General features: G+C 31.4%; 1 protein-coding gene across 1 annotated transcript in view; it reads right to left on the bottom strand.

Annotated features, from left to right (window-relative positions):
• Nucleotides 1-24,831, bottom strand: part of LOC142326540 (protein dachsous-like) — a 101,148-nt gene that overhangs the window by 44,337 nt on the left and 31,980 nt on the right. The window lies entirely within an intron of this gene.

Below are 24,831 nucleotides of genomic sequence, written 5' to 3'. Positions count from 1 at the left end.
ATATATAGTCCAGGAAGAATGTAACTTAATTTCAGGATACGTTCTACTGCTAAAAATAAAGAATTTAACGTTTTTATGAAAAGAAGTTTAAGTTGGTATAAATATAGGTTTGGAAACTCCTCGTTAACGAGCGCCGGCCGGCAAAAGATTCCGCCCTGATTACTGCCCCTTCAGTAAAATGAATCCAGATTGTAATTCTTAGGAACCAGATTAAGGGGTAAATTTATTGGTTTTGTATGAAACGTGATCTGTAAAATTAAATACAAAAAAGTAGGTCCCAGAAATCCATTTTTTGATACTTCGTTATAATTAAGCGCACGTGTTACTTCGTCTTATCTAATCGGATTTTTTATATTTAAATCCGTTTTTTCTTCGTTTTCAAGTCGAAAAAAATGTAATCTCTATGTCGATATAAAGTAATCCTAACGTTCAACCTAAATTATTATTTGCGTATCGCGTCTAAAATTAAATAATAATCTAAAACGACGAACTAAATATAAAAATAGAACGTTGTTTAATCGTATAAATATTTATACACGTATCTGATGAATCCGGCACCTCTGTGACGCGATGAAATAGCCGCACCACATATCAAGAACCAAGATCGCGCGTTAAACGTCTATATTTTAGTACTTTCGAGAAACGTGGCGTAAAATACAAAAGATCGGGCTTAAAAATTCACACTATTTCGTTTGGCGTAAAATAACGTTGCTAAATCCGTTTTAAACATAACTTTCAGAGAATTTGATTTCCAGTAAAACGGTACGATTAAAGTCACAGAAACTGAATACAAACGTAAGAATTGTGACGTTCATTAAAAACAGAACGTATCAAAATTTGGTAAATTTTAATTAGGTATTAAACAATATTTTCAGTAATCGATATGTTTCGTTTCAGATCAGATTTCATACGAAATTTCTAATCATACCGCCTTAATTTCGCCCCAAAAATTATAGCCCGGTTTAATTCTACTTAAGTTTAATTTTACACCCGCTAAAGAAGCGTTTTCGAACCGTATTGTAACCGGTTAGTATTTTATATTCGTATTTTAATCGATGTAAGATGACATCAATTAAAGTATAAATTATGAACTGAAAAAATAAAGTTTTATTTATCTTTTTTTTTTTAAATTCTTGTAATATATTTTTAATGTTAACTTTTATAATTAAAATAAAATTAATTTATTTAAATATTATTTTATAAAAAATTTCAATGAAAATAAATCCAATACATTATAACGTGCAACCGTAATATTACGAATAAAATATAAGTTATAGGAAAGAAAATCGCAAATAATAATAATAATAACAACGATATTTTAAAATAATTAAACGCTTAAATTAAGTGAAGCATTTATTTATAGATTTTATATTAACTATATAACCGTTTCTTTACAGCGGGTATGGTTTCAATTCTCAACCTTAAAAAAAAAAAAGAAAAAAGGTTAACCTACATTTCACATCACGATATATCTGACATATGAATAGAATATATAGCAAGCTAAACTACACACACAAGCGCGCGTTCTCCCCACACATACACAGTAACAAATCTGTATTTGCGAGAATAGTTGTGAATGTGTGTGTGTGTGTGTGTGTGTGTGTTTGTATCAATTTTCAAATACAATAAATAAATAATTAATTACAGATATGCTTATTTATTAATTTGAATGGTTGTTCCACTGCACTGATGGTTATGGATTTAAAAACAAAACGATAAACGTAAATTAAAATAATTGTTATACACTTTTAACTATCAATAATATTTTTAGCCTTGTTCATATCACCCTAGAAAAATAGTAAACTTATTGAGAACGATCGTGTATTACAATCGCCTCGATTTAACTTTTAAACTACTATCTTTTTAAAAAAAACAAAATGCAATGTCTTTGGAAAAAACTGCTTTTTTCAAATTTAGTAACCGAGAAATGAACAGGAAGGAGCACACAGGGAAATATCAAAAATCGGTTAAGCGAATACTAACATAATCCGAACGTAATTTTCTCTTTAATGTAAACTTATATTCTTAAAAAAATTCAAAAAATAATCTAGTAAACGTTTAATGAAATCCGTTCAACATAAACTGTTTTATATATACTAATAAACATTTAGTTATACTTTCCTGTATCGGTAAGAAATTTTGTTTTTGTTCCGGTATTATGTAAGGACAAGATGATGCTTTCTGAACGATAACGATAAGACCGGCAAAAAAAACAAGATTAAAAAAAATTGTAAAAAATGTTAAAAAAAATCGATATTTTTAAACTTCGATCGCCTACCCCGCCTCCGACATTCGCCGCCCACAAACAAAGTATTTTTTCGGGGCCGCTCAAACTACTAGAGGCTACTATGTTTACGAAAAATTAAAAAAATCGGATAAAAATACGCAATAAATTATTACGATTAGACAAAACGTTGTATTATTTACATTTTAAATTACCGATAGGAGTTCCGTATTAAGTGGATAATACTCAAAAGTTACAATACTCGAGTTTATTAATAACTCGCGCCAGTATCCGATAGGTTTGGTCAAATTAATACGGATAAGTATTTTTTTTTTAAAAATCAACTTCCGGTGTAATACACTATATTTTTTTGAAATGATATACGTTTTTTAATTAGAAATAGTGGAAGCTATAACGGAGAATTATAACATCGACGTGAAAATATTCCTGGAGATTAAATAAAAAATAAAAATAATCTTATAAAAGGATAGGTTTTTTAAACGTAAATACAGCGAAGGTAAATTGAAAAATACATTACGCTTGAAAATTCTACTTTAAAACTAAAAACTAGATTAGATTGGCCGTTTCGATTTTTAAACAATCCATCGATAGATACTAAAAAAAAATATTTGTAAAAGTAATAAATAAAAGATAAACAGCGATAATGATAATCATTAATTAGAAGCTGCATAATACCGTTTAAAAATATCTTTAATTAAGAATAAAAAAATATTGTTTCTTATACAAATATTTTCCTCGATGTTTACTGATGATGATCGTTCGACGTTTGAAACGGCAATTTTTTATAATTTGAATAATAGTTTTGTAAACGGTCTTTCGGCGTAATTTTATATATTTTTTCGATACCGTTCAGAGAAACTCTTTATTTCTATAGAATTTCATATTTTTTTTTACGTGAAATAACCTGAAACAGAAAATATTTAAGAAAAAAACGTACTATTTAAATCGTTAGTTATTAATTAATTCGATACCGCATTAAGGTTAGTAAAATAATTAAATATTTAAAAAATTATTTTTTTAACGGTAAAAATGAACTACATTTTTCGTCGCCATTATTTCGCTATTATTTTTTTTTTATTTTCGTTTGATGAACATTACTCGTCTGGTTTTAAAAAAATAAATGTAGATACCGGAGAAGTTTTGACAGAAGTTGCAGATCATTCATCCGATTTCAAAAAGATCATCGCACTAAGAGCGATGATATCGAAACCCTAAATAGAAACGAGAATAAAACCGACAAAAACTATGCGGTAATAGCCGTTAAAACGATTCCTCTTCGGTGTGAAATGATCGAACCGTAAATATTTTACGGTAAAAAAATATAAATACGAAATAAGAATCTTCGAAAAGAGACGAGATAGCGGTGTAGTGGAATGCGATGAGAGGGACGTTCACCGGTTACGATCGGCAGTTAGTGGTGGCATTGTGATGTTCGCGGTGGTGTAGTGTGTGCGGTGAACGCGGTAGTGTTGTCGGGGTTCGATGCGGCTGTGAAAGGCCCGGCCGAAGCTAGCACCACTACCCGGCCGCAGCCGGTAGTAATGAGATCGAGGCGTGCAGCAGGCGAGCGAGCCGGCGATCTGGTGCGTGCGTGCGCCCGGCTAGCCCGCGGCCCTCGCGCTCCACCTTTCCTTCCTTCATCCGGAGAGAGAGAGAGAGTGACCGTGCGAGTGAGAACGAGAGAGAGATACGGTCCAACCTTGGAATTCGTATTGACCTGCCAACCTCCGCACTCACGGGCCGTGGCCGAGAGCTGCTCCTTGTCACCCTGAGACTGAAATACTGACGATGCGGCCAACAGCGGCGCAGTGTGTGCACGCTATCGCAAAGTATTCACCGAATGGATTCCACGTTCTTACAGAACGTTTTCAGCGATCGGAATCGTAGCAGATAACATTTTTTTAATTTTTAAAACACGGCCGAAGATATAAAAACATCTACAGTATAGGCATCTCGCACAAAAAATAACTACTTCCCGATTCGATACTACGAATAAAAAAATTATTGTTTTTTTTTTTTATCTTTCGATGAACTCATCGACCGTCAAACGTCAACAATTTTCTAACGTAGAAAAGGGATAAGACACGGTTAAATCGAGAGTACTAAAATGTATTAAACATTAAGCGACAAATATCGACATAATTATAGAACAAAAACCGCTGAAAACGGTTCCTTTACCTCAGGAGAATTTGATTTTTATCAAACTACAGAGAAAATGACTAAAATTTTAGAACCGGTTGATTTATATACGGACAAATATGTAAATCAGTAGTTTGCTTAACTTTTTCCAAATTATACCGTCTTTTGAAACAAATATTTTATCATCACCTCCTTCATAAAAAACAAGTCGTAATAAATTTCCTTTACCTCAGATCGTATTTACGATCGGTTTCGTAGATTAGAAACCGTAATTAAATTTCACGACAATAATCAAGTTATAAAAGACTTTCCCTTGAAACGCTTTGTAGACATAGATGGTGAAACGAAGGTAGCATAAGCGTCGATAAAGTCCAGCGAGTAATGAACTACAAATTACTATAATGTCCAGTACTACGATTAAAACCCCAACGTAAAAAGAAAAAGGAAAGTAACGTAGCAACAAATAACATCAGAAACGTAAACGTAAATCCTTTGATGATGTACAACTTCATCCTGAGTATCACTATTAATTTCCTAGTTCCGCCACATCTACCCGCTTTAATCGCCTTTCAACTTCTTCGTTGTCTAATAGGTTAACGGTTGGATAGTTTACGCGGTCGTTAAGTCTTATTTTGTATTCAATTGCGAATCGATCGACTCACAAACACACGGTAACCCAAAGTATCCGTGAATTTCATTGTTCCGTACAAACTACGGCGCCTGTGTAACGCAATTCACAAATTTATTCTAGAAACTCTGAATAATATCTATATTGCCGATACAGGAAAGTAATGAAATATATTTATTGAAACGTTAAATAAATGTATTTATTTCTAAACAAAAATACAATCCATCATCTTCCAAAGAAAAAAAAAATAGGGAAATCCACATAAGTACTGAATATATAAATTAATAATTGTACCTTAAAAAAAAAAAAATAAGTAAAATAATATACTTAAAAAATAGTTTATTGTTTGTTTAAAAATTGAAATGTAATAATTTCGTTTACAACATTAATTGTTATTTGCATTTACGATTTTATTTACGGATTGCACGATCTTAAAGAACGTTTATACCGATCACAGTAGCAACTATATCCCTCTTATTTTCTAGCGTCTCTAAGTATGGCAGATTTATATCGACCAGTTTTGGAATCGTTAGTCTAAACTAAAAAAAAAATTAATTATAAAAATTTAGATGTAACGCGAAGAAAAAATTGTTTAATTATATCTAACGATAATACTACTTTAAACTAAGAAAGAATATTAAAGATTTACATTAATTTGATAATAATAATTCAAAAACATTCACTTCAGGAAATCAGTTCAGCCTGATTTTAATCTCTGTAAAATATTCAGACGAGGTTACATAAGTATTTAATGCTGGATTAATTAAAAAAATATTAATAGCCAGTCGTCTCATTTTACACGTAGCATTTATACAAATAGTATATTTATTTCCTTATTTATTCCAAAAACGAAAGGATTTCAAATCTTTCGATTTTAAGCCTAAGTGAAAAAATGTATTACCGTTGAATAATATCAACGGTCTTAAATCGTATTAATATAAGACATTTTCCCGCTCTTTCTTAAACCACGTAAAATTTTTTTCTTAAACCCGCAAAACCGTGTTAAATTGTATCGCTAATAAAATATTTGGCTGTAAAAATATTGAAAATATCACATAACCCTGAATAGATTTGAAAACAAACGATCTGACTGAACAAAATAAATTTTTATTGTAAAACTGTATCGACTCCTACAAATTAAATTCACCATTTGATCTTATTTAGTCTAGGACCAGCACACCTGTCGACGCCTTAATTTAATTCCGACAACGAGTGTTCATTCAAATCGTTAAAATTAATTATAGTTTCAATTAAAATTAAAAAGGGTTTTCTCAGAATAACTACCGAGTAAAACAATCGCAGTTAAAAAAAATGAAAAGAAAAAATAACTTATACGGGTAAAGTAAATATAGAACGTAAAGACTTTCTGGATTTAAGATTATTTAAAATAATAAAAAGTAACAATTACGAGCAGAAGGTGTTTCTTATGATGACGTAAAAGTAGGAATAACCCGTGATGACGATCGATTCAGTACCACCGTACCGTCAAAGAAATGTTGTTGGCAGCTTGTGCCTTCCCCCGCCGTTGTCGTCAGGTCCTTTTTTATTTCTCGTTGTGCGATTTCACTCTAATACCTGAATTATAAACATTATAAATTATGCTGTACACGCGTCCGTTAAAGAAAAACGCCACGTAGTACATTCATGCACACCAAACTACGAAGAAATAACATTTTGATCGCAGTAAGCGCAGCAATAATTTCGGTACTAAACTCTCTCTCTCGAAAAAAATATTTTATCGGACGTTGAAATAACCGGTGTTAGAATTTACAGTAGCGAATAATTTATTCGAAGAATTTACTTATTCAGCGATTAAATTGAAAGAGGTTATCGGTCAGACTACAATCTAAAAGCGGGCCTTCGCTAACGATTCGTTTTACTGTATCGATACAGTACTACTTCTGAATAAAAAAAATAACGAACAAAACCTATAGCGAATTGCTAAGTTAAAAATCCTACGGTACTTTACGTAAAATAATTCTATTAAAAAAGACGAAGAAGAAAATTTAGAAACGTTATTAACGGTATTTTGAACCCTATAAAACGTTTTCTAATTCTAAAATGCCTACTTCCGTGACGAAATGGTAGCGTCTTAGCTTATCGTCCAGAATGTTCTGAATTCGAATCTCGGTGATGCTCCCTCGCTACAAAATTAATTTCTTTTCCAAAAAAAATGGAAAGGGTATGTGAAGTCGGGTGCATGTTGTTACCCGAGTATAAAAAAGACAGTAATAATTTTACAGATCATGAATCTTTCATTGCACAATGAATAATACGCGTATCGAATTACGCTTACTATTTATTTACTTTAAGCGTCCATAAATAAAAATCAAAAGGTCATTTTATTTAAAATATAAGTTATTTTCTATCGTAAAAGCAGGAATATTAATTTTACTTCCGTTATCATAATAAACAAGGCCTGTTAACTCTACGTTTCTCATTACTCTTAAGCACCCGTGAATTTATTCTTCGTAATATCTTTGCGAATTGTGAACGTGTAATATAAAATATTTTAATCGGTTAATGCGCATAATATATCGATGAAAATATTTAATCGATATTAAATTGGGACAATCGAATCGGGTAGTCGAACTTTTAAACCGATCACAGAATTAAATAAATCTAGATAAGTTCGCAAACAAGTTATCGGTTTAAAAAACTATTTAAAAGGAATGTTACTCCTTTAATTTTAAGAGTCTTAATTAATTAATCGATCGATTCGCTATTAATTTTTGTGAAATTTAAAATAAAACTGTTTAATTAGGAAAATTACAAATAAAAAAACAAATTATCGAACAAATAATTACAGAAGATTATTACAGATAATAATAGATATCTAATCGCCCTGGTCTAGCGGTTAACTCGTCGTCGCAAATCGTTTGTTTAACAGCTGATTTCCAAAGTTAAAGGGTCTGAGATTCGAATCCTACTAAAAGCTAGTGACTTTTATACCGAATTTGAATACTAGACAGCGGGTACCGGTGTACTTTAGCGGTCAGGATTCAATTAACCGCACGTCTGTCGGCCTGAGTTTGTACAAGACTACACCTCATTTACACGTCATCCTCATCTCATTCGGCCGTGAGGGGATCGCTTATACTACACTATTTAAACAGATTGCAACGTACGTATTAGAAAAATAAAACATTACATGCAAAATAAATAAATAAATAGTTCGTAAACTGAAGACTATACAACGACTGTTCGAACGTACTTTTGTAACGTCAGGTAAATATTATTATTATAAGTACGTTAATTACGCAACTTATTTTATTTTCCATGCGATAAAAAAATTATAGTTTTTATAATTTTTTTAACTGGGTCTTCGTTCGATATTTCATCGTCAAACGTTGAAAAAATAAAATGTTCTACCTTCATTGTAGCACGTAAAATATGTTATTTGAAATAACTAAGAATGCTATGTTAATAAAATAAATCGAAAAAACATTTTAACACCAATCACGGAGATATTTTGTGATCTTTACACAGAACGCGCAGATCAAATCAAAAACGTTCATAAAAATCATAAAATTAACCAAAATGACAACAGCGCAGGATAAGAAAACGACAAAGCTATCAGAACTTTGTCAGAAAGTAGAAAGGAAAGATATACCCGTTAACTCACTGTTTTTAAATTATTTTTGTTTTGAATAATAAACCAGAATTTCAATAAATTATTTTTTACGACAAATTCAGATTTATTATTAAAATTATATACGACAAACTTGATTGAAAAACAGTCTGTAACCTAAATGAATAATCGCATAATAAATTAATTCGCGTGAAATCTGGAGTAGGTTTGGAACCTATTACCAAATACAGAAGAATTTTAAATGCATAATATCTCATCGACTATTCTATTAGAAAATATAACGAATGTAATTTCAGTCTTTCATAAGATAAAGAAAATCAGACTCAAAAATTATTTATCAAGAATTAATTATATTTCAAATCGTTAAAACAAATTTTAATTAATAAAATATATAATCTTTACATATATTAATGATTTAGTAAGATTGCCGTTTTGAAATTATCTGAAAAGAAAGAATTTTCATATTTATCTATTTAGTGTGTGTGTGTGTGTGTGTGCGCGCGCGCGCGCGGGTGCACTTCACGTTTCCCACTTTTTGTTATAGCCGTGATCCATTTAAAGCAAGTGAGGTATAAGTCGCTAATCAAAGAATACTTTCTCTGAATGTAATGATGTTCATTATGCAGCATTTGCGTTTAAATTTTCATCGGATTAAGATGCTAATGTATAAAATATATTACAATTAATAAACAAAGCAAAAGGAAACCGCTTCACTCCTCTTTTTTTTTTAGTAATTCTGCTACGAGACGTTTATTATTTCTTAGAATTGTTTTTATAATTTTCAGTAGAGACATGTAAATCGTATCGTAGCTTACAATCGTTACACTTAAGACGATAAAGTTTACCTCGATCTCTTCATTTCATATGATTTTTTCTACAAAAGCAATAAATAAATAAACGGGCAGATTTATTTAGATTTTCCCGTTGTATTTTTAAAACGATTTTTTTCTCGAACGTTAAATGAATACGCTATCAAAACTTTAAACTACTTTATGTACTCTAAACGCACATTTATTTGTCGTTATATAATGAATGATGAAACGAGTAATTAAATGTTTATTTTTTTCAAAAAATTAATACAAAAAAGAAATAAATAAATAAGGAAACGCATTGAAAAAGAATATAAAATACAATTAACACTAATTGCAATAAAAATACCTTACTTCAAAAAATGCTTCAAAGAAGACTAAAAAAAATAATAAATAAAATTATGATGGGAACATTTTATGATTTAAACGCCGGGGGGGGGGGGGAGGGAAAAGAAACAAGAGGAGAAAAAATAAACAGATATGAGCATAATGTGGTTTTATGGTTAAAATTGTCTGCTATACTTTACTATACAAAAGACGACCAGTTTATTCTTCAGAAGAATATTCAAGTTATTTCCTCGTGTTCTCAAGACAACTGTAACTTGTAATACTTCAGCTGTATAACTATTAGATTGTAACCGACTGACTCGCTAGCGACTGACTCTTACATCAACTTCTGTTAACACACACCGTTTCAAATAATACTTTCACTAAACGGCGATAAAACTAAACTCTACTTAAAGTACACGAGTTAGCAGTGTATTTATGCAAATATTTACGAGTAACGCATAGCCGATCGTGAATATTATGTCTCATGACTACTTTACTTACGATATAAATTTCAATATAGATTTTTTAAATATAACACATTAAAAAACTTAGATTTTAATTTTTAAATTTCCGTACATAGCATTTTAAGGCTTTTTTATCAAATTTGAATTTACGTGAAAAAACAAAATAAAAAGTTAAAAGATCACTTTCAAAAAACGATATTTCTCGGTTATTTAAAAAAAGTCTTTGATCATTAATCTTTTCAAGCGTATAATGTTATCAAACGAGATTAAACTATAAAATTTATAATACGAACCGTAGAAAATAAATAAATAAATATTTTATTCGATTTAGTATGTAATATCCGTACAAATAAAAATGTAAACGTTCGTTTTTTTCAAAATCTTAAATCTCCGAAAGTTCTACACCGATTGCTTTGATGAAATTTTGACACAACGTTGCAGTCAAATACGCGCACGTTTGTATATACCTAAGATGTCTCACCTGTGACAGGTGAGACATCTTGGGTTAAACATTTGAATACTAGATCGTGGATACCGGTGTTCTTCGGCGGTTGGGTTTCAATTAACCACACATCTCAGGAACGGTCGAACTGAGAATGTACAAGACTACACTTCATTTACACTCATACATATCATCCTCATTCATCCTCTGAAGAATTATCTAAACGGTAGTTACCGGAGGCTAAACAGGAAAAAGAAAGACATTTCCGTTCAACAGATAGCGCTGTAAAATACAGCGCTATCTGTTGAACGGAAAAGCAACACAAGCTGTATTATAAATATTTTACGATTCCATTTCAATGTTTCCGATATGTGTGTCCGCTATAGATTAAAAAACTACTGGACCGATTTACGCTCGGGGAAAAAGGGAGAAAGGAAAAAATCGGAATCGGAAAAGGGAAAAATCGAAAAAGGCAAAAGGGAAGAAGGGGAAAATGGAAAAAGTAAAAAGGGAAAAACGGGGAAAAGGAAATGGAAAGGAAAAAGGAGAAAATACGAGAGAGGGGATGGGGTATGGAAAATTGAAAATGGGAAAAGGAAAACGGGGAAAAGAGGAAAAAGGAGAAAGAATAGAAGGGAAAAAGGGGTAGGAAATTTTATGAAGTTCCATAATGTTCATTCTGTTAATATTTTATCAAACTTTCAATCGTGTTCGTTTAATCTATAAGTATACTCAAACCTAGCACTGCAGCGAAACATTACCGTGGCTGCTAGTATTAATAAATCCTGACGGTAACGGTAGGGGCATCTGTTCTACGGATAGGAAGAAAAGGATCTGTCCTATTTCATTTGCGTAGACGAATGACGAGAGACAATTCTAACATTTTTATCTACGTAGTCATAAAATATACCTATTATACGTAAAAACAAACCGCAGGTGGTTAAAGGTCCTTATAATTAATAAATATATGAAATTATAATAACCGCATAAGTGAACATCCAAGTAAAACATAATCCAGAATAGGTTTAAAAAGAAATGAAACATCCAAGTAACCAAGTAAAAAAAAAATTAGGTATCTGTAATGAAATCTTTTTGAGCTTTTAGTATGAGTGTACTCGTTGTATTTGCTAAACAAAAAATACAGAAAAATCTGTAGTTTTTCCTTTTACAAACAGAAGATTACTAAAACAGAAAGTTTGAGGCAAAAAAAGCAATTAATAAATACATCAAATTACAGACTACAAACATTTCTTTTTTCTTTTAGTTTCGGCCACTACGGATCACGTTTGCATAGTTTTGACTTCTTCTTTCCCCAAAAGGTTTTCTCATTCTTTTGCTCTGTTATTGTTGCCTTTCTTCCCTCCATCTATTCAGGTTTATACCCTTTGTTTTTCTTACTCTCTGGGTACTTAGATTCTCAAATCGCTTTTCTGAATTTATCTCTGCCATTACCCAGATCCTTAGAAATGTTTAATGTTTTTAGATCTGTTTCTATTTCTTTAAAGGGTCGGTCTTTGTGGATCTGCTTATGTAGAAATTAAATATTTGTATTGTCAAACATTATTTAATGAAAATAAAAATATTAAAAAAGATAAATTATTTTCGGTCGAGCGGAGTATATAATAGAAGGGTTTAAATCCATCAGGCTTATATATATATATATGTATATATACAATAAAATTTTCAAACACATTACCGTCTTACTGAAAAAGAATATCAACGCATCCTCAACGTATACTCGACAAATTAATTAAACCGTGATGCGTAAAATAAGATCATCTGCTTTAGTCAGTCCCCAAAAGATTCAAGTATCGATTAATTTTTTTTTTTATCAACTCATCTATACCAATAGTACTAAATTTCAAAGGGCGCTATTTTTTTATCAACTATTCCTATTGTCTACGTTTAAGTACGATAAAACCAAAATTTATTTATTTTATGTTCCTATTTGTACGTCACAATCTATTCAACTAATGAACGATAAGCAACCCCCCCCCCTCCATCCGATCCGATTAGAATAGGGACGTATGTTTGACATAAATGAGATGCAGTCTTGTACAGACTTAGACCGGCAGTTCCTGAGCCCACCAAAGTACACCGGTATCCGCTGTCTAGTATTCAAAGCAGTTTAAAAGCGACTAAACTTTACTAGGATTTGAATCTCAGAACCTTCGACTCAGAACAATTACACCAGCCAGGTGGACGAAACCCTAAATGATGTACTAAAATTCAGTGCATACAGTGATATAGATATATATATATATATATATATATATATGTGTGTGTGTGTGTGCACTTAATTTAAAAAGAAAGTTAATTAAATGTTTCAATATTATTTATACAAAATAATTATTGATTACAAAAACTATTAAATTACGTTAGTATTAGCTTGCCTTTTTATCTAGAAGGCAGATGATCATGGTTTAGGCGTATTTTACCGCTAGCGGTTTTACTGTTCGATCACTATTTGTTATTCGGTTTTAATTAACAACATAACGAACATCGGATATATCACAGAAATATTAATGTTGTCATTCAATAAATCAAGGGAAACGGCTACTCAAAGATCCTTAATTATTATATCTTACACTTATAACTTTGACTTAAACCGTGGATAAATTTTCGTGTAGTGAATTAAATTTTTTTTTAATAAATTATTTTTTTTTAGCGTTTATTACAATCCAGTATCATAAAACTGACGATATACTTTTTATAAATATACAAAAAAAAAACTAATGATGGATCTATTTTAGATCGATTTCATAAGAATTAAAAACGATTAAGCCGGAAAATTTGAATTTATTTATTTATTACCTACTCCTATATCGCTTTTGATTCATGATGGAAAAAAACAACTTTTTTTTAGGTCATTAATCTTCATCACGTTAAAAAATATACCCTGCAACAGATAGAAAAATTTTTTTAAGTGGAATTTGAAAGTAAGTACATATCACTCTGACCAATAAGGTCGAACACGTTTATATCCTACACTATGTGAACATACGCGTGCGTGTGTGTTTGTATATATATATATATATATATATATATATATATATATATATATATATATACAAAGTATAAAAGGGATGTATCTAAAGAGATGAGGTTGAGAAGAGAGGACGAGATAGAAAGAGTAAGAAAAAAGAAAAAAGAATCAGACAAGTGCAATAACTAATGATAACGACATCGACCGGCTAGAGTGGATCACACAGAAGTTAATGGAAGTATCCATTACACGTGATTCCTTGTAAAGGAATATGCGGGGGCCTCCCCGCTGGGGCACGCTCCACGGGCGAGCGGGGGGCCATTCCCGCCGTAAATAACAAATGCAGCCTATCCCAGTTAACACTTAACATGGCGGGCTCAGTATTACTTCAGTCCGACACTCTTTCTTTGACGACAATCACATGCAACGTACGAGTACGTTACGTATTATTCGCTACATTGTATATTTAGACAGGGGTGATCGCACGATCTTCCTTTGTAACTTCTTTCCAACTAAAGTTAACGTACGCTTACATCGATATCGTAATATATCGACATACATTTTTCAAGATATAAAATACAGCATATTATCCCCGTTACATAATTATAATCGATGTAAAATCGTATAATTTATAAACTATATTACTTATTCAACACCGCACAAGTTAAGTTACATCCAAATAAACTACCGTATCGGCAAGTCTTAGGTACATAACTTAGCCGACAACAAAACGACAAAATAATCAATAAACGACATATTAATAATAAATATAATAATTATAAAAGTTAATTACACGAATTACGTTATACTTGCGTATTTAAGATCGATTAACATACGCTATAACAAACGTTACGTGTTTGTTTTGATGCGAAATAGTTTATCGTATGTTTACGATAAATTCATAATCCAAATAGAAAATACTTAAAAATGAATAGTTTAAATATTTTTTCATCGAGGGATTCATCGATTAATAACAGAACAATGAAATAATAAAATATAGAATTCTGAATCGAGAGTATCAACCGTACTAACAAAATACGTAGAACGTAAATAACAAATTAATAATTTCAATTCAAAATCTCAAAAATCAAATCGCAAGGATAAAATTATTTTGTTCATAACGACTTTTCAACAAAAACCGTAATTAAATTATTCAAAGTTAAGGGGCCTCGAACCGTATGAATTCAGAAATGTGTTACCCAAACGACGGGAAAATTTCGCACGAATTTTTCACCACAAGGGCTAAAATTACAGAGATCCAAATACATCGCTCGAGGTCCTTTAAGGAATACTTAGAAAGATCAATAACGTTATAATAAAATCATATTAAACGATTTGAAAACTGAACTGCGAATAATAAAAAGCATTTGAAAGTAATTATTATTTAGATTTAATTCTAGAAATGCAAAAATCCAGACAAAAATTTGAACTCCCAAACCGATCCCGCAACCGCTAGAAAGTCCTATTTTTCAGGAAAAATCCCGCACACCGACAACCCTGTTCATGTATCCTACGCGAAGAAGAGTTCAGTAATACGTTTCTGAAAATTTACATACTTGAAAATGTAATAGAATTAATATTCCGACCGATTTTATTACTTTAATGTATAACAGGTATTAATTTAATTTCGCTTTCAGATCTATTTTTTTTATTTGACATCGTAATAAGTTAATACGTTTAAATTTAATTTTTTTACATCGGAAGAAACACTTTTCTTCAAATCATTTTACAGTAAAATTTCCTCGGTGCGGTTTTAGTAAATTACACGTCTCCTTTGATATTTACTCTATCGAAAACAAGGCTACCGCTTAGGATTTAGAGGACAAGAAATAACCCATCTAAATATATGTTTTGGTGCCGATTCGTTTGGAAGTCGAAGTATAAATCGGTATAAAATAAAATAAATTCGTAGCGACCCGTAAAATATTACTATAAATTCAGATTTATAAATATATAAATAATAATAATCAAAACCTTGGAATCGATCGTAAGAGATCTGCTGTTGCAATTTTTGTTAGATTCTCATACATGTGATCTACATAAACGAGAGTATAAATTGTTCGTTTGACGATTAAAAAAGAATTAAGAAATTATTATAAAAAAAATAATAATTCATTTATTTTCATTGTGTTCTAATAAATACAGTTTATATTTTGTAACGGCGATACTCAATAATCTGTTATTTTTTAATTAAAATGTATAAATGTATTTTAAACGGCTCGAGTGAAATTGTTGGCAAAAATTACGTACCTAAGTTATAGACAAATATAATAATATAGAATAATATAGAAATATATATGAGTTTCTCTTGGATTCAAGAGATTTATTATTTATAACCTTACGATTTACGTAGTATACGTATTTAAAAAAGGTTTCGTTTCAATTCGGTCTAGCGAAGTTATTTAAGCAGGGTTATTTATCGCTAGGAATTCTTTTCTTTCGAAAGTTAATCGTTTTTAAAAAAATGTCCAATTTTTGTAATCTAAGATTTTTGAAAATTTCTTGCGGTAATGTGTAAATAAAACACTATATAATTATTAAATTAATTTAGTTAATTTACATTAAATTTTTCGATTCGAGTATCCTCCTTGATGCGTTTGACTAAATTTAGTACTCTGTAAATGGAATTAATTTTTTTGAATCAAAATTGATAAATCGCAGTAGTAGAAACGCAATTCCACGAGCGCATAGGTCGACTAAATAAATATTGCACTTATTTACTATTTCGCTTAGACTACCCGGTTAGTTTTATAAAATGTTAAATATTAACTTCGCTAGTAACAAGTAGAGAGAATAAATAAGTACAAAATAGCAGAAATATTTTCACGCTCAAAATCGTGAATACGATAAGTAACCGAAATAGCAAATATCATTTTCAAAAGAGACGAGTCGACTTCGTCACCGCACCGAATGAATAATTTTATAAAACGTTTACCGTTAAAAAACAAGTCGCGTAAGCAAATACGTGAGTAAACTAATAATATTATTACCATTTTTCAAATTATGAATTAAAAGTACGTGTTTTTTCTTCCGACACATTTGAAAAAAGATTTGAATAAAAATTACGTAATAAAATAAATTTTAAATACTGCGCTGGATACTTTAAAATAATTATAAAAAAGTACCGATAAAATTTAATTTAAAATTTTTAACTTCACAAGTCGGCAATAAATAAAAAGATGGCTTTTTTTGATTTTTGGGGAACGGGGAACTTAGAAGCAAATTTTGTTTTAAATAGTAATAATAAAAGAAGAACAAAAGAAGCTGTGCTTAATATAAAAAAGGGGTTATATTTGACCCCCAAAACCTCTCCACCCCCTGAAAATATTGATCCCAAAATTTTGCAGACAATATCTAGCTGTCCTATATCGAGAGTTATTTAGCTTTAAACACGCGTAAGTACGTACAAACATTACTCCTCCCCACTTTTCTTTTTGCTTTTTGGAGGTTCCTGGTTCACGAAACGTCGAAACCCCATTTTTTGACTGATTATATCATACTACCCTTTTTGCAGCATAGCGCTAGAGCTACGATGCAAGAAAACTAATAAATACTCCATTATTGGAAGTAACCGAAAATATAATCTTCCATCAAATTTTTCGATAGAAGATTATATTTATTCTATTATATTACTCTTATCTTTAGTTATCTTTTTAAAATAAAGATGACGTTATAAATATGTAACTAACAAGTATTACTTTTTGTGTAACTTTTTATCGCGAGAAAATAAATCGAAATTCAACGTTTATTTTTAGTTTTGTGGAGGAAGTTTGTCGGATGATTACATTGTAATTTCATTCCGGATAAAAATTTTCATAAAATCGTTTAAACGAAAAGTTACAGTCAATTTAAAGATTTTTTTTTTTTTAGTATTGTAACTAATTTAATATTCAGCACGGATGTGTCCTTTATATTTAAAGTATTTTAACGTGAAACTTCAAGAAAATTGGTCGAAAGATTACAAATAAAAGAATAATAATACATATTTCATTATTAAGCTCGATAGTAAGAACTTATATCGATCGTTCGTATTACGTTTCAAGATGTAAATTTAGGTAAATTTACACGTATTTTAAATCTAATTAAAACTAACAAAAATTCAAAATAAAAGAAGAAATTTCAACAAATAAGTAAATAAAACAATCTTCAAAATAAAGTAGGCTTTTTTAAATTTCTACCTTTTAAACCGGCAAGAAATACGGTTTAATAATCTGTTGTTAATTATTTTGCTTTAATACGAGTAACTGAACGGTTTTTTTACATTTAGTAGAGGGTTATTCTCATAGTGTGTTTTTGCACGTCGTTTATGTTATCATTTTTCAATACTGCGAAGTACTTTTAAAGTAATAAAATACTAAAATAAATGGATCTCAAATACTAGAAACCTTTAAATAATCTAAAAAAATTACAGAGAAATTTCATTTTTAATTTAAAAAAAAAGCGTGCGTTTTTAATAATATTAATTTTTCTTAGAATCGAAATTTTGTTTTAATATTTTATTTCTCTATGAAATTTATCAATAAACAGTCGACAGAAACGATTCGAAAATAACACAGGACCTAAGTAAACAGAGAAAAAGATTACAGATTACAAAATACAGAATTGTTAAATGTAGAAATAATAGCAATGAAATAAACCTTTGCAGAGCTAATTTTCTTAATTTTTTTTTAATTAACAGATTAAAAAAATAATAAAAATAAAATACCCGATATACACCTAATTTGAGTCGTACTTTACTCAAATTACGACCCAAAAATGTTTAAAATAATTTAATAACAATTAACTTCAAATACACTAACGATTTAAATAAGCGAATAAAAAACTTTTTTTTTTAAATAAATAAAAACAGGAAGATCTTTTTTAAAGTTATAAATCAAAAATAAGACAAATCTGCCAGACAAACTTTCGTACTTAACTTTTATTAGTAACACTTCCAGCAGATTTATATTATATTATAAGATGAACACAAATTCTTCAAATATATGTCTTTTACGGACGAATGTATAGTTGTATAATATGTAAAAACGTAACAAAAATATCGTCATAAAACGAGATACCGGAAAGTCAAACGTAGAGTAGACGTTAAAAAGAATAGGTATAATATTACTACCTTGAGGCACACCTGCAGTGATTTTTATGGAATCTGAAAACACGGCCTTGAAATAAGATATCATTATTCCACAATAATGTGTCATAGTCGAATGAGTTTAATAAAATTAATTACGTTTCGATTTTTTTCTATCGGAAAAAAAATTAAATTATTTCTGTCGTTCTTATTATTATTATCTATTTTATCTGAAAATTAAACGGGCTAGATTACTAAAAAACATCAATTAAAAAAATATATATATATATTTCGCAAAATATTGTTAACGAATAAATTTATTTTACGATTAATATAATTAAAAAATATTTATAAAATTAATTAAAAAGGAATAAATAGTAATCATTAACGAAATTTTAATACTTTATTGCAATCGTTGGATCGATTCGTGATTACGATAAAAAAATTTTATTAATTAGATTAATGATATGAACACTTTATTATATATGTAATAAAAGCAAATGTACACGATAAAGATTTATTTATCCGTACTGGCGATAAATGAAGCGACCGGTAAAAAGAAAAAAATAAATGGAATAATCTTACGTAGAATATTAATAATTAACTAATTATACACAGTTAAATAATCGCAATATTAATTTAATGATTTTATATAACTTATTTCGTGTATAAATACATGGATTTTCAAACAAATTTAAATACATATTTTTTTATCACTTTGTTTTATGTAGGAAAAACAACTTAAAATATGTAAATTACCGATAAATGATTTATGTATGTATTAAATATTAACGTACACACGTGTGTAATATTTTAAATGATATACATACACATATAAAATATAAAGAATTAAGTTCTCAAAACAACGAATTAAATATTATATATAAGAATACGTTTTTTTTTTTTTTTTTTTTTTTTTACTTTCTTCTTTTAATTTACATTATTATTCCAGATGGAAATATTTTCTGTGCAATGGTTTTTCTTCCAGTCTTGAGAATAATAAGGTACCCTCAGCCGTACAAGGTAAAAAAAAATAATAGAAAACCCCCAAGAATTTCTACGTATTTACGTTTTGGTCAATTTGAGGTTTAGTAATTCAAGAATAGCTATATAAAAATTCCTCAAAATTTGCAGAAGTATTATTATTACGTTATAAATATGTTATTTTGATCGTTATATAATAATTCATTTTATAAATTTCGTCTGGAACGAATAGTTATGCTACTTCATAAATAATAAAAAGAACTACCTGAGCGTTTTTTCCCGGTTAGATCAAGAAATCAAAGGAAAACTTTGATCACAGCAGCATCACAAAAATACACAATTATAAAATAAAACAGATGAAATTAAAGTCTATTATATTAAAGTAATTTATAATTCGGAAGACATAATTGAAAATTATTTGAGCGCATACTTTTGTAGACATCGAACGATATGCAAAAAGGTTTTGATTATAATAAATTTTATTTAAAAATTCATCGAAAGAGTAATATTTTTCCTTTAAAAGAAAACGTATTAATTGCATTTTAAATAAATTGGTTAGGAGAGTTTTTAAACGGTTCGATAATTTGTCGAAAATCATAACAGAAACATAATAAACCTGTTTTTTAAGCCGATATATATATATATATATTTTTTTTTTTCGTTAAACACGCCAGGAGCAACAGCTCCGTAACAAAGGTAACAACAAAGGAGCCGATGGCAACTTTTTTCGTGAACCTGAAATCTAGGGTAATAATAAGGATGTGTTTGGAATAATGTACGCAACTAACTACTGTGTTAGATTTTAAATCCCAAAGAGAACTCCAGGATCGGTACAGTGAATGAGGTGTCAGTAGTCTCACTAAAAATAATCGCACGAGATCATATCGCTGTTTGAAGTGTGCAGCAGAACACGGGACCGCCGATTGCCAGAAGACACATAGAACAACTCCGACAATTTGTGCTTTACATCATGACGAACATCCTGCAGATTATAAAGGTTGTACGGTCTATAAAGAAATTCTAGAAAGAAAAAAGAGGAGAGTTACACTCGTCTAACATCCCAAGGTCCGAGAGACAGATCGTACAACCTAATCTACGGTGATTTCCTATCTTTAGGACAGAGGACCGTTAGAAATACGAATAACAGTAACTACAATACCCCCGACAATCATTTCGATCTTCATCCCAGATTCCTCACCGAAGTCGTGCTGGAAACGATCATAAGAATTCAATTACGCTTGAAGAATTTGAGAAGCTAGCGTATAATATTGTGTTCTTTGTTCAATAGACTGTCAACCTGCTGACAAAGGTAATTTATGAAATTTGTTGATCGGAGATTACCTGAAAATAGCAATATGAAATATCAGTGGTGTAAAAAACCGAAGGGAGCAGATGGAGACGCTGATCTTCTGCGAACTGCTAGACGTCATCCTTATATCAGGAACTTATTTTACTAAGAAACTACCTGAACATTAAAGGCTGTTCAGTATACACAATCGACCATCGTGATGGAGGTACTGCGACTACGGTAAGAAATGAGCTACGGCACAGTCAGCTCCCTCCAATCAGGCATCCTCGATTGAGATCTTGAACCGGTTAGGACCTCTTAATCTACTGTCCAGTCGGTAATCAGAGACATGTTTTGTCAATGCTGTAGCTCACTTGTGCCGATTCATTGCGGCAGGTGACTGGAACGCGAAGAATGTATTCCGGGGATCTAAGCTTACAACTACACGTGGAAGGGCCCTACAGGTGTCTATAAAAAGGATGCGACTAGTCGTTATCTCTGGCCTTCGACCGATCTATTGGCCTTCAGATCCAACTCGGATTCCTGACTCGCTGAATTTTTATGTCGTTCGGGAATATCGCCGTTTTATATCGGTGTGAAAAACAACTACGAATCCACGTCGGATCACTCGCCTGTACTTTCGACAATCAGTACAATCATTGTGTGAAGGAACAGATCGCTGTTCCTTAGAACAGAAATAGAACGAAATGTGAATCGTATCGTAGTTGGATCGGGGAGAAGCTATCTTTATAGCGCTGATGATGTGAATCTAGCTACAAGGAGCTTAACCGCTTTCATGGAGGAGCGGCATGGCGCTCTACTCCCGGAGGTAAATGGAATACAACAAAGTGCGGACTACTCTAGGAAGATTTTGGAATTAATTAGAACAAGGACAAAGTTTAGAAGGAGATTGCAACGGCTCGGAAGGCCTAAACAGGGCGGCAATGAACAGAACAGCCCGTAGATTGAAAGTACTAATACGTATATACAGGAACGAATCGTTTAAAGAATATGTTCAAAGTTTATCTCCCTGAAGAGAGATGATCGTTCTTTGTGGAAGGCGACGAAAAAATTCAAGCGACCGCCGACCTCATTCCCACCGTTACAGATGGCTATTAGGTGGGCCTGTAACGACAGCCAAAAGGCCGAGTTGTTCGCTAAGAACTCAGGCAAGGTGTTTCAGCCGAATGAGATGCAAGTAGATATCGAGGAGGAAATTAGCGGGTTCCTAAATAGCCCGATTCCTTTTGTGTATCTTTTTAAGGCTGTTCTCGAAGGTAGAGATAACACAAGAAGTGAAAGGGATTGAGATCATACGAAAGGCTCCAGGGTCTGACTGCATTACGCACGGGAAGATGATATATTTGAGAGCTATTTCATACATACAGGAACTATTTAATGCGACATTAGGACAACTCTCTACCCATCAAAACGGAAAATATTGCAGATAACGATGAACTTGAAACCCGGCAAATCTTCGCGGGAAATATCTTCGTACAGGGCTGTAAGACTACTACAACCTATTTTATCCAAAATGTTTGAAAAAGTATTCCTGCGCAGATTACGGCCAGCGTTAGAAAGTGAAGGAGTGATACCCGACCGTCAATTCGGCTTCAGAGGTGGTCATTCGACAGCAGAACAAGCCCGTAGAATTACTATTGTTATCGTCAAGCCTCTAGAACAGAAAAAGTATTGTTCAGCGGCCTTTTAGAACGTATAATAAGCGTTTGACAAAGTTTGCTTACCTGATTTTTAAAATTAAAATCGTGCCTAGTACAATCATATTATTTAATCCTACACGGCTATCTGAACGGTCGCTTCTCAAGGGTTAACTACAATCAGGAGATGTCTAAGTTTTTCGACAATAACTCAGGAGTTCCATAGAGCTCAGTCCTGGGACGGGTTCTATTCCTGGTCTATACTGCTGTCATAACCTAATCCGGACAGCGTCACAGTTGCGTCACGTGCAGATGAAACGGCAATCTTGGCGGTTGACGTTAACCCGATTATAGCCACGAAGAAATTACAATCTGCACTGGATGCCGGCACCGTTTGGCTGCGTAAACGGTGAATAAATTCGACAAATTCCAGCCGCGTAACGACCACGATTAAAAGAAAAGATTACCTTGACGTTCATTTAAACGGTGTCAGAATACCTGGTGCCAGTAAGGTTAGGTATCTGGGCTTTTTACCTTGATCGCCGTTTAACTTAGAGAGATCATGTAAGGGAGCAAAGAAAATCGCTTGACATTAAGTTTAAAAAAATGTACCGGATATCGGGTAAGGGATCACAACTTTATTTATCCGAAAAGATTCTGCTTTACAAGGCTCTCTTGAAGCCGTTATAGATTTACGGAATAGAACTCTGGGGTGTAACCGGTAACAGCTATGTGGAGATCGTTCAGGAGTTCCGTAATAAAATACTAAAAACATAACCCAAGCGCCGTGGTTCGCAAGAAATACTGAGCGAGATCCACGATTACATAGCTATTCCATAATTCCGAGTCGATCGTCTAGTTTCGAGATACGTGTCCAGGTCGAAGAAGCATGTTAATCGATTAGTCTGAATTTACTAAACGGTGACGACGTTAGAAGGCTGAAAAGACCCCATGTGCTTTATCTGGTTGATGGACGGTTAAGATGCTTACGTTTATTATTTATTACGGTTATTTTAAAGCTACCGTTTTATTTATTGTTCTACTTAAAATTAATGTTTTATTTATTTTGTTCTACTTACGTACCCGACTTGATTAATGGTGTGAAGACGTTATTCATATTAATTGTTTTTGTACTCGTTGAGGATTACCATTGGATGATCCTCTTTCAAGTGATAGTCTGCTGTACGACTTACTTGTAGCTGCAATATAGAAGCTGATTGTAAATATAGGAGTTCAGAAAAAAAAAATTATAGTCGCATCAATAATTAGTCATTAGCGGTACTATCAATTTACTGTAACTGTATCGGTAAATGCGTAATGTTGAACAAACTCAGGCCGACCGTTCCTAACCCACCGGGTTGGTCTAGTGGTTAACGCGTCTTCCCAAATCAGCTGATTTGGAAGTCGAGAGTTACAGCGTTCAAGTCCTAGTAAAGCCAGTTATTTTTACACAGATTTGAATACTAGATCGTGTTCTTTGGTGGTTGAGTTTCAATTAACCACACATCTCAGGAATGTTGTACTGAGAATGTACAAGACTACACTTCATTTACACTCATACATATCATCCTCATTCATCCTCTGAATAATTGTCTAAACGGTAGTTACCGGAGGCTAAACAGGAAAAAGAAAGAAAGGCGTTCCTGAGACGTGTGGTTAGTTGAAACCCAACCACCATAGATCACCGGTATCCAAAGATTTAACGCTTTTCGTAATAAAAAGATATACTGAATAAAGTTCAACGTAAATTTCTACATTCATAACGGTACGAAAAAATATTTTCATTAACATTATCGTAAAAAAATGTAAGCTACAATAAATAAAATGTTAAATCCGGTGAAAAAATAACGTCAAAAAATGTTTAATAAATTTTTTAACGTAGATTTCCGTACAATATTTTACAATCGCTGTTTTTAAATTCTAGACGAATCGTTCTTTTTTGTGTCAGATATCTGCCGAAACAAATCGAAGTAAAAAATCTACAACAAATATACTGCGATTATAATAATTTTATTAGGTTCGTGTTTTTTTGAAATGTAATATCAACAAATAATCGTACAAGACATATTAGTAATATTTTTCATTTAATGAAAAATTTACGCGAAATAACTTAAGAGGAAACGAAAGATTATTTTGTCAAAATCCTTAGTTATCCTAAAAACGATCTGAAAATTCTGGCATCGCTATTTTATTGTTTTTAA

Source organism: Lycorma delicatula, chromosome 6 (genome assembly GCF_047948215.1).
Source record: "Lycorma delicatula isolate Av1 chromosome 6, ASM4794821v1, whole genome shotgun sequence".
NCBI lineage: Eukaryota > Metazoa > Arthropoda > Insecta > Hemiptera > Fulgoridae > Lycorma > Lycorma delicatula.
The sequence above is the reverse complement of the archived record's forward strand: the minus strand, read 5'-3'. Positions and strand labels throughout refer to the sequence as shown.